The sequence below is a fragment of the Colletes latitarsis genome, chromosome 10 (assembly GCF_051014445.1).
Source record: "Colletes latitarsis isolate SP2378_abdomen chromosome 10, iyColLati1, whole genome shotgun sequence".
In the NCBI taxonomy this organism is placed as follows: Eukaryota; Metazoa; Arthropoda; class Insecta; order Hymenoptera; family Colletidae; genus Colletes; species Colletes latitarsis.
The window spans coordinates 11,562,021-11,575,303 of record NC_135143.1 but is presented as its reverse complement, the minus strand read 5'-3'; the positions used below and the strand labels follow the sequence as shown (position 1 = coordinate 11,575,303).

Here is a 13,283-nt window from a genome sequence, read left to right as displayed (position 1 = left end):
GGCAATCTGGTCGTCGATGGCGGTATAGTCCACCATAAAGTAGCATGTACTTTTGACTTTTTCTACAGGCCTCTGCTGACCACTGATCACCACTCCTGATACTTCTGACAAAGTTCGGGAAGGTGCTGAAAGTTTTGGGCGAAAAGACTTTCGAATCGTCTTGGAAAAATTATTTTTAGTTGCAGGGGTCAATTGCAAGCATTTTTGGTCAACAGACATAACCCCGAAATCCTACTCAGTTTCGAGAAAAAAATTCCTTACCGAAAGTATAATTTCTGGCCAGAAATGTCTGCCCGAATATTCATGCGAATCTTTAAAAGGTCATAACTTCTGAACGGATTGGACGATTTTCATGTTTAAAAAAGCAAACTATGAGTATTTTAGTGAAGAATATGTAGAAATTCTAAAAATATTGGAAAAGTTGCACCTTGACCTCGTAAAATGAGAAAAACCACATAAAAGTGGTCCAATTTTCAAACAGCCATAACTCCTACAAATGTGAATATATTTCAATGAAACTTTTCTGAAGTAGAGTTCATGGATACCTACAAAAAAGTATTAGACAACTTTTCTGTAGGGCGTCAAACAAATTTATTAAAAATGAAAAACGAATTTTTAAGAAAAATCGACAGGGGGTAGGTGCCTAAATTTTTGGACGAAAAAAAAAATTTTTAATTAATTCTGAAAAAATTATTTTCGGTTGCGGGAGTCAATTGCAATCATTTTTGGTCAACGGACATACCCCCGAAATCCTACTCAGTTTCTAGAAAAAAATTCGAGAAGGTGTGAAATTTTTCGGTGAAATTGAAAAGTTTCTAATCATTTTGAAAAAATTATTTTCGGTTGTGGGGGTCAATTACAATCGTTTTTGGTCATTACATATACCCCTGAAATCCTACTCAGTTTCGAGAAAAAAATTCCTTACCGAAAGTATAATTTCTGGCCAGAAATGTCTGCCCGAATATTCATGCGAATCTTTAAAAGGTCATAACTTCTGAACGGATTGGACGATTTTAATGTTTAAAAAAGCAAACTACGCGTATTTTGATGGAGAATATGTACAAATCGCAAAAATATTCGATAAGTTGGTCCTTGTCCCCGCAAAATGAGAAAAACCTCATAAAAATGGTCTAATTTTCAAACAGCCATAACTCCTATAATAGTGAATATATTTCAATGAAACTTTTTTCTGAAGTAGAGCTCATGGGTACCTACAAAAAAGTATTAGACAACTTTTCTATAGGGCGTCAAACAAAAGTACTAAAAATGAAAAAGGAATTTTTAAGAAAAATCGACAGGGGGTAGGTGCCTAAATTTTTTGACGAAAAAAAAAATTTTTAATTAATTCTGAAAAAATTATTTTCGGTTGTGGAAGTCAATTACAATCATTTTTGGTCAACAGACATACCCCCGAAATCTTGCGCAGTTTCGAGAAAAAAATTCAGTACGGTCGGAGCTTTAAACGTTAATAAATGTTTAACGAAGCCTTCATCAACTAATTGGTATTCTTGATTTTCGTCTTATTTTGGCCTCTAGAATCCCCCATTAAAATTTTTCCCAGGGGTGGCCGAACACCCTGTATAACGATTACTACTGACTGCTGCCAGCCTCTGCCAGCCTCTACTGGTCTCTTCTGGCCTTTGCTGGTCTCTGCTGGTTTCTACTTGCTTCTGCTGACCTTTGCTGACCCTGCTTACCACTCCTAATACTTCTGACAACGTAAAAAGATTACTACTTGCTACTGATTGCTTCTGCTGGCCTCTACTGACCACTGGAGGCCAGCAGAGACAAACAGAGACCAGTAGAGACATGTAGAGAGCAGCAGAAGCTGGCAGCAGTCAGTAGTAATCGTTATTCGTTGTCAGAAGTATTAGCAGTGGTCAACAATGGTCAGCAGAGGCCTATAGGAAAATTCAAAAGTACATTCTACTTCATGATTGACTATACCAGCTAGAATGTCCAAGCTTGTCGAAATGGCGATTTAGCTTGCCAAGCTAAATTTTATTTATAATCGTTTAATCCTCACCGTCGTCGAGTACAGGTTCTCAGATACAGAAGATACTCTCAAATACGTATACATTTATTTACATAATATACACCGACTCCAGTCGATTCGTTATTACAAACAAATATGTTGGCTCACGCGGGTAAAAAGCTTGGCAGACGTCGTTCCAAGCCACCGTATAGATTCATGGCTGCCGTGTCTCGAGAATCGTAATTCCCTTTTCCCAGCAGGCGAACGAGGTGGACGTTTCGAGGGGTTGGGGGGGGGGGGGGGGGAGTAGAGAAGATTACTCCCTTCTGATTTTTATTATTACGCCCTCCTCGGACGGATACTACCCTTTTTATTGGCCAGGCACTGTTTACTTTTTACTCCCGCCGCCGGGATCCTCTCTCCGCGGACGAAACAAAAGATCGAACGGCCCCGAAGATGCGAAACATCGTCGCGAAGGATACTCGCCTCGCAGCCATAATACGATCAGACCAGAAACTTTTTCTATTACCCTGCTTGGAAACTTTCCTCGAACCTATCGAAGTATCGACGCGTGCTTGCTGTCCTCCGGGGAATTTTCTGTTTTTCTTCTCGTTTACTGACGAACCGGGAAGAATCGCGACGGAAGGTTACGGGCGGAGGGTCCAGCGACAGCTTGAACTTTATTTATTTAGACCTAACGTTCAAACTTTCTTCCGTACCGATTCTTCACGGATGCTGTCTCGATAATAATTACTCCATTTTTACTCAAAATTGTGTTTGCACAAAACGATGGAATACATGTAGGTGTTCCGAAAAGTGAAATTCTTATTTCCTCCCCGTAAGAGCTCGAGCTCATCCTCGACGCTCCATGTCAAAGTCACTATTTCAGGAATCTCATTATACACGATGGAATACACGTTTCGCCTCTTCTCTAAAATCTTTATATGCTTCGAATGTTGACAAAAATTGTTCAAGTCGTAAGAAACCAGCCCGCAAATTGAGGTAGCGAGTACAGTTCGTCCGATAAACGTGTTTTATCCTCGCCTTGGTCAATGGTCTGTTTCCGGAACAGTTATTCGTAAAATCGTTCAGGAAGTCTGCGGAAAGTCTAGCAAAACGAAGAAATCGTAAAACTGTTGCTATAGGGGAACCCAGAGTTGGTTCCCTGTCTGTCAAGAATGTGCTCGCGTGCAATGGCGGAAAATGATTGCTTTAGGCTCCCTTTCGAAAGGTAACATTGTTATCTATTAGGGTTTAACGATAACTAGAAGTGCTCATACCCGCCAAAATATTCAAAATATCTACCATATATAGGTTGTATAATAAATTGTTTCTGATAACGACACAGAATCATTTGTCAGCTTCTTCGAGACCTCTTTCGAGAAGATTTCATTTATAAAGGGAGCTATTGTTTCCTGGCTTTTCGTAACGTTCTCGTACGCGACGAGGTGCATTTTCTTTTTCGACTCGAGTACCGAAAACGTTGTTATTGAAATTTCCAGTCTACGTACGCGACCGCGGGAGAAAATCGGGCTGCTAATTAATCACCGTGCCGCATAATAAGCAGCCCGATAACGATACCATCGGCGATTCTAAATTCGTAACACGCCGTTGGCCGCTTACGTACGCTCAATAAACACCCCTGACGTATTAAATTATTGTTAAGGAAACAAAGGGTGCGGTCCGAGCGGTAAACTTTTCTGTTTACCCTATTTCGCGCCTGACACAATGGCGCCCGTGATTGCGTGCGAGCCGCTCTGGATACGGGAGCCTCCTGGCCCTTAGGTTAATTGTGCGAGACCGTGACACGTTGACTGTGCAGACTACTTACTGCCGACCTCGTCGAGATACCATCTATCGATCTCTATTCCTTACAGTCGTTAGCGATTTCTCGAAATTGCTCGACTGGACAGTGTCTAGGTTACTCTAGGAGGAAATATATTTATTTGGATACTGATTTGTACGCCATTGAAAGCATGGAAGGTCTTTAAAACGAATCAGACCAACGTACAAAATTTTAGATCCCTTCCTGAATTAACCACATTGTCTTGCTTATATTTTCTGGATTGTTCAACAGTTTGTATTCTTTTTCGCCATACACTAACAGGTTTTATATCCGTTTATAAATAAATTATTAAACTAATAACGTCAGGCTTCATCGGATGGGAGGGGGAGTAATTGGTTGCGTTATAGTTTCCTAATATCCTTGGTCGCGAACCATGATCAGGTTGGACACGCACGGTGAATGGAGGGGTGGCAACCAACTAGGAAGTCCGTCGTAGCCGCAAGTTAAACAGCTTTCCGTTACCGGTCGCATTACTCGCCGACGTGGTGAAACGTGCCGATCCCCGGGACTCTCCTCCCTCTGGCCTGCTGCTTCGACTGTGTCGTACCACTCTCGGTTCACTGGTCGAATGAATAATGCGGTCGACGTACGGCGACCCTTAACCGGTTACCTCGACCAGTCTCCTACGAGTCTATCTTGGCCAGCATAAACCTCCTTGAGAATAATACGGTCTTCGTGGAGGCCACTGTCTCTCGACCAGTCCATTTGCAACAGTCTCCAATAGAGTAGAACTAGGATCGCTACCAAACGGTAGAACCGATGAAGATGATTCTAGGAATATATCTGTTAAAGGTGGTCAAGGTAGTGGATTTGGCAGGGATGATCATAGAAAAGAGAAGATGATGGGGACATTAAATTGTTTAATGTTAATACGATCTTGCAGGGAAGGTAATTCTAAGAATATGTCTGTTAGAAATGGTCCAGGTAGTAGATTTAGCAAGATACTACAAGAAAAGATGATGAGGACCTAGATGATGGAACAGTTGAATGTGTCCATGAGGTTGTGACAGCTGAAAATCTCATCCATTAGCTAGTATAATGTTAATACAATCTTGCAGAGAAAATAATTCTAGGAACATGTCTGTCAGATAGTACATATAGGATGATCCTACAAGGAAAGATGACGAGGACCTACCTAGAATAGAACCTAGAATAGATTAGCTAGTTTAATGTCACTACACTCAGTGGACCGATTATCTACCGATATCTCACGGTTCACGGCGATATCGATGGGGGAATATAAATTGCAAGGGGGTCCATAATGGAGTCGCTCGAGAACGCTCGAAGCAGCAGTATTCTTGAAGATGATGCGCTCGTGCGCGAGGATTGTACCGTCGTAAACATGAAACAGTCATAGGCAAGGCAACAATATCGCGACCATAAAACATTTATGGATCGAGGCTGGTCGAGCCATAACGGTTTCATATCTTTTTCACGGCGTCTTGCCGGAACGGGCGCGATTTGCTTCGAGGAAACGCTCCTGGCGCGTTTTGCGCTCGTCGGAAGCATTTTGGAACAGATTATTCGACGATGTCGGGAATCAAGGAGATACACGATTAAATTTTGAAAATTGGAATTATTAGTTCGGGGAATAGTCAAAGGAGAGATAGCAGCGAGAGACTGTGATTTTCACTCGCTCGTAGTATTTTCGATTTCCATTAAAGCGTATTCCCAGCGCAACCTAGGCATCTGTACACACGTACGGCCGCTGGTTTACAGTGTACGTGACCCAATTGGAAAGTCGATACCTTAGAATTCAGCGGGAGGAAAGGGCCCACCTCTTTCGCATCTCGTTCGTCTTCTTTCGCCTTGACGTTGTCGTCGCGGTCCCAGTTTCCCTCCGCTGTCGTTGAACACGTCCTAGATCCCCTGAAAGGCGAACTCCTTGATCAGCGGATCCTATTCCCTATCGGGAGATCGGTCTCCGTCCCCTTGCCTCGCCTGTACTCTGCATATCCAAGTGGAAAGGATCCTGTAGGATTTCAGATTCCCGGCATTGTCGTCGACTTAGAAAAATCTGCTTCCGCGAGATAGATTGAGCTTAGGACAAGTCGAGAGGGATTATTTCGCGGATTTCGTAATCCCCTTTCGATTCCTAATAGCCCGGTGTTTAAAGCGTCGATTTTCTCGATTCTCGAGCTACTTGATTTCGTTCCTTCCACCGACTTCCTCCTTCCGGAATAAAATGTTCCTCCGGCGTATGGCGACTTTTCTAAAATCGGTAGTTACCCTTTCGTAGCTTCTGCAATGTTTATTCGTTCGTATTGAAAAAATTCATGCACATAGCTGGAAGGCGAATACAAAGAAAATGATGGGACACTTGTCTCGAAAAATTTCATGGTTTTCTTTAAAAAAATTCCCAAAGATATCTGATCTTTTCAAACCTCGGAGTAGAAGATTGCAGTTATCCTTTCGTAACTTCTACAATTTTTATTTGTTCGTATTGAAAAAATTCATGCACATAGCTGGAAGGCGAATAAAAAGAAAATGATGGAACACTCGTATCGAAAAGTCTCACGATTTTCTTGAAAAAAATTCCCAAAGATATCTGATCTTTTCAAACCTCAGAGTAAAGATTGCAGTTATCCTTTCGTAACTTCTACAATTTTTATTTGTTCGTATTGAAAAAATTCATGCGCATAGTCGAGAGATGAATAAAGAAAAAACGATGGAACACTCGTATCGAAAAGTCTCGCGGTTTTCTTGAAAATAATTCCCAAAGATGGCCGAGTGTAGGAGATTGGAAGTCGTGAACGATGACTTGAACCGTCGATTGATCGATCGTGATTGATGAATCCTCGGATGACAAAGAGGATTATGCGAGAGGAGTACTTGTACGTTCTCGCGTTAATTAGCAAAGAGCATCGCCTTGACAGAAGGTTTCTGGCTGGGAATTAGAATTTTGTAGGTTTCTGGGTCGAGTTGTGCTAGAGAAAGCGCGACTTACAGGGTTTCGTCGATTAAGCGATCGATGCCATGGCCGTGAAGATCATTCAGCGACCGGGCGACCGGGTTGTTCTGGGTAATCCCGCGACGAAACGAGGAAAAGGGAACGCAACCAAGCCGCTTAGACCGTTTCAAGTGTGTCTTGACCCGCGAACCTTGACTGAATCTTAGCCAGAGACGAAACTTGCCGCGATGTTTTCAACCCACCCCTGGAAACGGTTTTAGGAACGCGTTCCGGGCAAACTTTGTCGGGCGTAAGACTGTCTTTTGGCTATCGACTATCAGACGTTTCCTCCCCATTGACCTAGCAGAAGCACATTTTCTTGTACAGCCACCGATGTTTCACGTTTCATTGATTTTTACGACCCGAGCGCAGCCTAGTCCGAACATATCGTTACGAAAGGAAGAATTTCTGGCCTGAAACAGATTATCATTCAAAGTCCTGACCCCTTTGGGTTCCTGAAATAATTGAATCCTTCGGTTCGTATTAAATTTTTAATACTGCATGGTTACTTTTCTCGGTAGATATTAGCTTTCCAACCCCTTCGAACCGTCATGCACCCCTGCACCAAAATGTCCTCCGAACAAAATTTCTTTCTAGCCAAGTATAAGATACATTTTTCGAAAATACCATGAGTTATTTACATTGAATCACTTTTATAAATTTATATTTATTTTGATTTCATACATATTTACCTAATATCACCTTCAATATACACCCCTCCTTCATCCCTACAACGCTCCATGCGAATCTTCCATTGGTCGAAATAGTGCTGGAAGTCTTCTTCTGTCAGATCCTTCAGAACGCGTGCCGCTTTTTCTTTCACAGCTTCAACGGACTCAAATCTTGTTCCTCTTAATGTAGATTTTACCTTAGAAAACAGATATTCGTATGATCCTGAAATTCACCGAGAGCCAAAAAAACTCGAATGAGCAAATCAAAATTCAAAGCAATCATGATTGTTTTTTCCGATATTCATGGGATTGTGTAAAGAATAAGGAAAAATGACCCGAATTGTGGAAGGACAAATCATGGGTTCTCCACCAAGACAACGCGCCAGGTCATTCCGCATTGTTTGTCAAGAGGTTTCTAGCCAAGTACAGCATCCCAGTGTTAGACCACCCGCCTTATTCGCCGGATCTTGCGCCGTGCGACTTCTATCTGTTTCCTAAGGAAAAATCTGCATTAAAAGGAACAAGATTTGAGTTCGTTGAAGCTGTGAAAGAAAAAGCGGCACGCGTTCTGAAGGATCTGACAGAAGAAGACTTCCAGCACTATTTCGAACAATGGAAGATTCGCATGAAACGTTGTAGGGATAAAGGAGGGGTGTATATTGAAGATGATAATAGGTAAATACGTATGAAATCAAAATAAAATGTTTTACAGCATCAGTCCCGTTATTTAATAGCCACATCTCGTACATGCTGAAATGCAAAATGTTTCTAGTTAAGAATAAACTTATAATATTAAAAAATAAATTAATTCCTATTATTTAGTCAGTTTTTTTTAGGAATACAGAACCATTTGATTCTGTTTTTTGAAGTTTGCGTTCGTTTTTTGGGCCATTTGACAAGTAGTTGGAGAGGTTGAGGATCTTTAGATTGGGGTGTCGGTGCAAAAACCGAGCGTCGAAGAGTCGATCTTTCCGGTAAATTTCCAGGCGCCACGGGACAAGCAATTACGTCGGCGACGGAACGGCGGCGGATACGCCGCAAACGCAATTTATTCCTCCCGTCGTCGAGCAAAACGCGTCTCTGTTTCCAGCTCCGCGAACACCCCTCCGCGCCTGAATACGCATTATACCGGCGTCGTAAATTTCATTCTACCTCGCGATGTATGGATCGCGGCCGTGATGACGCATCGCGCGATAATGCGTTCCCGCAATTTCGTCCGTATTTTCAGATAAAGTAATTTACACGGGCCCAGCCGGCCCATTAGGGCACATTACGCGGCCGTAGCCGTGCTCGATATGCGATTACCTTTAATCCGGCTATTCTGCCGTCGTTCCCACTCGATTCGCCCCGAATTTCGAATAAATTAATTCGCTGCGCCCGCCATTGTATCGCTAGCAGAGTCAGCAACGAACGAAAGAAACAGCTACCAACATTTTTTCCACGCGAACCTGGTCAAACGTCACCGAACTACCGTCAGCGATTCGTTGTTCATATTTCGAACGTCGAGTCTCTGGAATCTTTCACCACTTCGAATTTTAATTTTAAATTAGAATTTATGACTCCTCGTTTGTTTTTTTATACTCCTCTATTTGGAATTGAAATCTGAGACAACATTTCTCCATACGACCGCGTCAAACGTCACCAAACTCCCGTCAATATTTCGAACGTCGAATCTCTTCGAATTTTAATATGAAATTAGAATGTACGACCCCTTATTTGCTTTCTATTCTCCTCTTTTTAGAATTAACATCTGAAATCTCTCAGAGAACTCGAGACGTCGAACGAAATAAATTTTTTTACGATCGTCTGAAATCAAAGTTCTGGTCTCGCGGAGAATTCTACGGTTTTCGACCCTCTGCTTTGGAATCTCCGAACTTCGAAATTAGCGTAATTACACGGGACGAACCCGTTGCGCGAAACTGTTATTTTTCCCGTTACCGTGGCGGCGTTTCGAGACCTCTTTCCACGAGGTCTCTCAACCCCTCGACGTATAGTAAAAGCTCAATTTATCAGGATGCCCGCGTTTGATTGATAGCGAGGAAGGCTCGATGGTTTATTTTCCCCCAGCGTCGTCTAATAGCGCGTCAAAGGAGATGCGCATGCGACGGGAGCGTCTACGACAAGGAGGCAAATGGGTGCATCCAGTGCACTAAGCATTCCTTTGTTCCTGACGCGTGATTGACGCGGAATGGTTCATGGTTTCCAGCCACTCTCGTACACGAAGATTACCCTCGAACGCGAGGCGAGGGTGATCTACATGATTGAACCACCTGCACAGAACAGACACGAGGGCGTTCTAGTTTAGACTACGTCGCTTCTTTTTTTAGGTATTTCGTGCCAGCAGCTAGATAAACAAGCCCAACAACTCCTGGAACCACTGTTATTTTCACCGTTTCCAAACTAGCACTCCAAACTTCGTAAAACTCCCTTAGAGTAAAATTATATTACCCTTCAATACGTTTCAGACCCTCCCTTTTTCTTAAGTGTCCATGCTTTAAACCATTCTAGTTTAGAAATATTATTTTTCCATTTGCATCAGCAGTGTAAAAACGAAATTATTTATTTGGCAAATTAAAATTATGCCAAAAATTGAGCGATGTTGATGCTGTTTCTCGCCACAAGTTTCTGTTATAGTTTTTTGAGACTCTCCGTTGCAAATGTTTTCAAACAATCGCGTTAGAGTACTCGATTCTAGTGTCTCAGAATTACCAAACGAGGCGTAAGAAACCACCCCTCGAGGGACGTCGAAGTTTTCGAGGAATTCGACGATTCTCGGGGTGAAAAGTCGTCGATTGGATATCTCTTTCATCGCTTCCACCGCGTGTTTTCCATCGTTTTTTCCGTCCCTTTTGGCGGCAAGCGTCACACCGGCGAGGAATTCGATTCAGTTAGCCACTCGTCGAGCACGTCCGCCGCATCGACCCAATTATTTACGCCTCGCTCGAGCGAAAAAAACGCGCGAGAACTACCCCCTTGCGCTCCCAGCCAATAAATTTCGCCTTTTTTTTTGCAGTCGCGGGGAAGACGAATCATTGTGAGTCGACTGGACGCCGGGAAAAGTCGACGATTAATAATGTTTTCCTCCTGACTTGGTTCTGACGATGCGGTTCAGCTTTCGAAGCATTACCTTCTTTTTACAGTCGGCGGATTAATCGATTGGCCTCTTCACGAGCCGACGACGAAACGTAGTTAATAATTTCTCCATTCTTCGTACGTGTTTCTATTCGATATTAATATTTTTCGCGTTTTCAAAGGTTCGCCATGAATATTTTACCCAAATTTTTTAAATTATATTTGATTCAAAAATTGTTTCGCGATCACTGTTGACAGGGATTTTATTTCGGAAATGAAAACACTGTTGCCCGATCTTCGAAGTCTTTGAGGAACGTTGTCAATTTTCGCGAATTAACCCGTTTTTTTCGATGCTCGGAAACTTGAATATTAATCTTGGGAGGATTCAAAAGCGCGGCGCGATATCGAAATAGGAAACTGATCGAATAATCCCCCGTCCATGGTTTAAAGCGGCGGTTCGCTCGAAATTGAAACGCAGCCACGGTGCACGATTTTAAAAACGGGACAGAAAATGCGATACAAGTGTAATTTCGCAGCGGCGGCGGAACGCGAAATTTAATGCAACGACGCGAGAGAACGGGAGAGGGGGAAAAAGAGAGAGAGAGAGAGCGCATCGCGTAGATTTTTTTTATTCTCTTTTTCACCCCCGGCCGCAGAGTGAAAATTTCTCTCGCTCGGCCGGAGGATTCCTTCAAATTAATATTTTCAGGCGCGCGCGCAAATAATTATCGCCCGGTGTGCGCGTCGCGGGGAAATTGAATTTTATCTTTTTTTTTCTTTCAAATATTTTTCCTTTTTTCTCTGGTTTTTCTTTTCTTTCGCTCTTTCTTTTTTCAATTTTTTTGTCTCTCGCCAGGCTACGTGCCAAACGACCCGCGGGAAGACACATTCCCGCGGCGAAATAGTCGCGAGACACCGGCCGCGCGGCGGAACAATTTCAAAAAAATGCCGCGCCGCGGTCCCTTAATTAAAAGGAGCCTGCGTCGCGGAGATAAACGCATAAACTCGGTTTAATTAAAAGAAAATACCGCGTCCGTGTGTTCATTGTTCGCGGCACGATCTCGAGTTTTCGCGACAGCGCGCGAAACGCGATCTTCATTGTCGGGTATCTCGTAAACTTTTGACTAATTGCACGTACGAGCGATCGCGGGCGTATTTTTCGTCCCCCGCGTTTCAAACTCTGCGTATCGTTTGCTCTACTGGAATAATATGGAATCAATTATCGGTAATGAAATACCAAGATGTTTACATTTATTAATTGTGAGCTATTTCAAATCGACGTTTCAAATCTATTACACATTCTCACTACATGCGGTATTCTACTTTTTGTACTTTTATATACAGTTATTTGTATTCGTACGCTATAATGGTGACACGTTATGAATGAAAAAAAGCTTTGTGGCGTCGCCTCCCATACTCGCCGCCAGAGGAGCCGCGCTCTCACAAGCGCTCGACCGACTCCTCGGTTGCTATGCATTCCTCGACCGACGTCCTAATATTCTAGTCGTCTGAGGCAGGGCCTGCTTCCTGTCCTCCTACGATTCTCACGAGTTCTCACACCGTAGCGACGCAGCGCCCACAGCTTGTTTTTGAAACTGGTACATTGAGATATTTGAGGGTTTCTAGTTGAATAAATTAAAAATATAATTTTTCTCCTCTGATCTATTCGTAAGCAGGCTTTCTCATAGTTTCCTGCAAAGGCTGCGAACAAATACTTTTGTAATATCCAAACTACCATTATTTTTGATACAATAAACAAGCGATGTTCAAGTACAAGTAGTATAATGAAAAGTGATGGTAAAGCTTGGACTAAATAAGTAGGAACTTCTGTAAAATATTGAATATATCCATCATCTACACTAATGTAATTATATTATGATAAATGTTATTTAAAATGGAACGACCAGACTAGGATGAGTGACCAGTTTGAAAATACCACGTGTTATTGGCGTTATTATTATTATACATTGTTTATATTATATCTCTCTATCGGTTGTGTAATTGGACGCTACCTTACCTGATTAATATTAACAAAAAAGAGAAACAAAAGAAGTACTTTGTAAATAGAAGTAATACAGTGTAATAAAAGCAACACTTGGTAAAAATAAATACAAAAAGAATTCATAGTTTCACAAAGTTTCTCTTCACTTACAGTGAATCACCATGTTATAGTGTACGAATACGAGTAGGGGTAAAACTGGTATATTCTAAACATTTCGAAAAAAGAAACTACTTTGTAAATAGAAGTGTAACTTGTATATAATAGATCGTTGACAATTGTATCCAGCATTATTTGTTCGAATAACAATATTCGAGTATTCCAAGCATATTTATGGTGTTACAACGCTAATAAAAGCTTTGTAATAGTCTAAGGCCTGATCCCCTCAGCCGGTTTCGAAAGCTTTCCGCGAACAGAATCCAATTTAAAACGGCCAATCTCGCGACAGACATATTTTTCCAACCGGCCGTTCGTGGACCGATCGATTATCCGTTGATCAGCCGAGCTTCCTTGTAACAGAGTTAATCCCACGGACGTTAATTAAACAGTGAAAAGCTTCGGTGGCCCCTAATCCATCGACCGAGGCCGTCTTTCACTGCGGATTATTTGCTGGGGGAGCCCAGGCTCTTTCCTTCGTCCCGATCGATCTTACGCCTCGCCTTTACGCGCCTTTAACGAAATTAGACCCGAGAAGAGAGACCTCCATCCCCCAACTGGCGCTCCTTCCATTCCTCTGGAAGTCTCCCCTTTATTTTCCCCGGGCTATCTAT

The 13,283-nt window shown here is 42.4% G+C and overlaps 1 protein-coding gene across 3 annotated transcripts in view; it reads left to right on the top strand.

Annotated features, from left to right (window-relative positions):
• Positions 1-13,283, top strand: part of Alpha-man-iib (alpha-Mannosidase class II b) — a 146,551-nt gene that overhangs the window by 101,090 nt on the left and 32,178 nt on the right. The gene's annotated exons all lie outside the window — the stretch shown is intronic.